The sequence below is a fragment of the Canis lupus genome, chromosome 33 (genome assembly GCF_003254725.2).
Source record: "Canis lupus dingo isolate Sandy chromosome 33, ASM325472v2, whole genome shotgun sequence".
Classification (NCBI taxonomy): domain Eukaryota; kingdom Metazoa; phylum Chordata; class Mammalia; order Carnivora; family Canidae; genus Canis; species Canis lupus.
Genome location: NC_064275.1, coordinates 17,442,884 through 17,445,791, shown reverse-complemented (window position 1 = coordinate 17,445,791; position 2,908 = coordinate 17,442,884).

The following is a 2,908-nucleotide window of genomic DNA, read 5'->3' as shown; positions in this document are numbered from 1 at the left end:
GGAGTACATCTTAGAAATGATTTTGTTTCCTTTTTTAATGTCTAGAAGTAGAATTGCTGGGTCATATGGTAGTTCTATTTTTAATTTCATGAGGAATCTCCATACTATTTTCCATTGTGACTACCAGTTTATATTCCCAATGACAGTGTACAAGGTTCCCTTTTCTCCACATCCTTGCCAGCATTGTTATCTATCTCTTGACTTTTTAATAATAACTCTCCTAACAGATGAGAGGTGATAGCTCACTGTTGTTTTGATTTGCATTTCCCTGATGATTTGTGATGTTGAGCACCTTTTCATGATTCTGTTGGCTGTTTGTATGTCTTCTTTGGAAAAGGGTCTATTCAGATCCTTTGCCTATTTTTAATTGGGTTATCTTTTTGCTTTTGCATTGTATGACTTATGAATTTTGGTTATCAATCCCTTATTGGAATTGTGGTTTGCAATATTTTCTTCCATCTCAAAGGTTGTTTTTTTATTTTGTTTATGGTTTCCTTTGCTGAGCAGAAGCTTTTTAGCTTGATGTATTCCTATTTGTTTATTTTTGCTTTTGTTACTTTTGCTTTTGCTATCAAATCCAAAAAATCATTGCCAAGACCAATGTCAAGGAGTTTACCCTCTATGCTTTCTTCTAGAAGTCTCAAAGTTTCAGGTTTTATATTCATGTCTTTAAACCATTTTGAGTAGATTTTTCTGGACAGTGTAAAATTGGGGTCCAGTTTCATTCTTCTGCATGTCGCTGTCCAGTTTTCCCAATACCATTTACTGAAAAGACTATCCTTTCCCCTTTATATATTCTTGGCTCTTTGTCATAAATTAATTGGACTTGAGTTTATTTCTGAGCTCTCTATTCTGTTTCATTGATTGATGTGTCTGTTTTTATGCAAATATACTGTTTCGATTGTTACAGCTTTGTAATATAGTTTGAAATAAAAAGTTGTGATGCATCCAGCTTTGTTTGTCTTTCTCAAGATTTCTTTAGCTTTCAGAGTATATTCTGGGTCCATATGAATTTTAGGATTTTTTTTTGTGAAAAATACCATTGGAATTTTGATAGGGATTGCATTGGATCTGTAGATTGCTTTGGGTGGTGTGGACATTACAACAATATTAACTCCATGAGCATGGAATATTTTTCCATTTATTTGTGTTCTTCTCAGTTTCTTTTATCAACATCTTATCAGTTTCAATGTATAAATCTTTTACCTTCTTGACATTATTTCAAAGTATTTTATTCTTTTGGATGTTACTGTAATTGGGATTGTTTTCTCAATTTCTCTTTCTGATAATTCATTGTTAGTGTATAGAAATGCAACTGATTTTTGCATATTGATTTTGTATACTGCAACATTACTGAATTCATTTATTCTGACTTTTTTTAGGTGGAATCTTTAGGGTTTTCTTTTTTTTTTTTTTTTTTTATTGGTGTTCAATTTACTAACATACAGAATAACACCCAGTGCCCGTCACCCATTCACTCCCACCCCCTGCCCTCCTCCCCTTCTACCACCCCTAGTTCGTTTCCCAGAGTTAGCAGTCTTTACGTTCTGTCTCCCTTTCTGATATTTCCCACACATTTCTTCTCCCTTCCCTTATTTTCCCTTTCACTATTATTTATATTCTCTTTAGGGTTTTCTATATATAATACCATGTCATCTGAAAACAGACAATTTTACTTCTTCCTCTCTAATTTGGATGCCTTTTATTTTTATTTTTAATTTTATTTTTTGCACAGTTGCTCTGGCCAGAACTTCCAGTGCTATGTTGAATAAAAATGGCAAGAGTAAGCATCCCTGTCTTGTTCTTGATCTTAGAGGGAAAGCATTCAGCTTTTCACCATTAAGTGTGATAGCTATGGGCTTGTCATATATGACTTTTATTATGTTGAATTATGTTCCTTCTATACCTATTTCATTGAGAGTTTTTATTATGAAAATGTGTCAAATTTTGTCAAATTCTTTTTCTGGGGACACGTGGGTGGCTCAGTGGTTGAGCGTCTGCCTTTGGCTTAGGTCGTGGTCCTGGGGTCCCAGGATCGAATCCCACATCAGACTCTCTGGGAGGAGCCTGCTTCTCCCTCTGCCTGTCTCTGCCTCTCTCTGTGTGTGTTTCATGATTAAATAAATAAAATCTTTTAAAAAATTACTTTTCTGTACCAATTGAGATGATCATGTAATTTTTATTTGTTAACATGGTATGTAACACTGATTGATTTGCAGATGTTGAACCATCCTTGCATCCCTGGAGGATACTTAGTTGGTCATGATGTATGATTTTTTAGATATATTGTTGAATTCTTGCTAATGTTTTGTTGAGAATTTTCACATCTATGTTTATTGGAGTTATTGGCTGTAATTTTCTTTTCTTGTAGTGTCTTTATCTGGCTTTGGTATCAGAATAATGCTGGCCTCATAAAATGAGTTTGAAAGTATTCTCTCTTCTTTAATTATTTGGAAAGTTTGGAGAAGGACTGGTATTAATTATTCTTTAAATGGTTAGTAGAATTCACCAGGGAAGCCATCTGGTCTTGGACTTTATTGCAAAAAAATTTTTAAAGATTTTATTTATTTATTTATTTATTCATGAGAAACCCCCCCACAGAAAGAGAGAGAGAGAGAGAGAGAGAGAGGCAGAGGGAGAGGCAGGATCCACATGGGGAGACTGACATGGGACTCAGTTCCGGGTCTCCAGGATCATGCCCTGGGCTGAAGGTGGCACTAAACTGCTAGGACACCAGGGCTGCCCTATTGCAAAGTTTTTGATTACTGATTCAATATCTTTACTATTAATTAGTCTATTTAACTTATCTATTTGTTCATAATTTAGAATTGGTAGGTTGTATGTGTCCAGGATTTATCCATTTCTTGTAGGTTGTCCAATATGTTGGCATCAATTGTTTACTATAGTC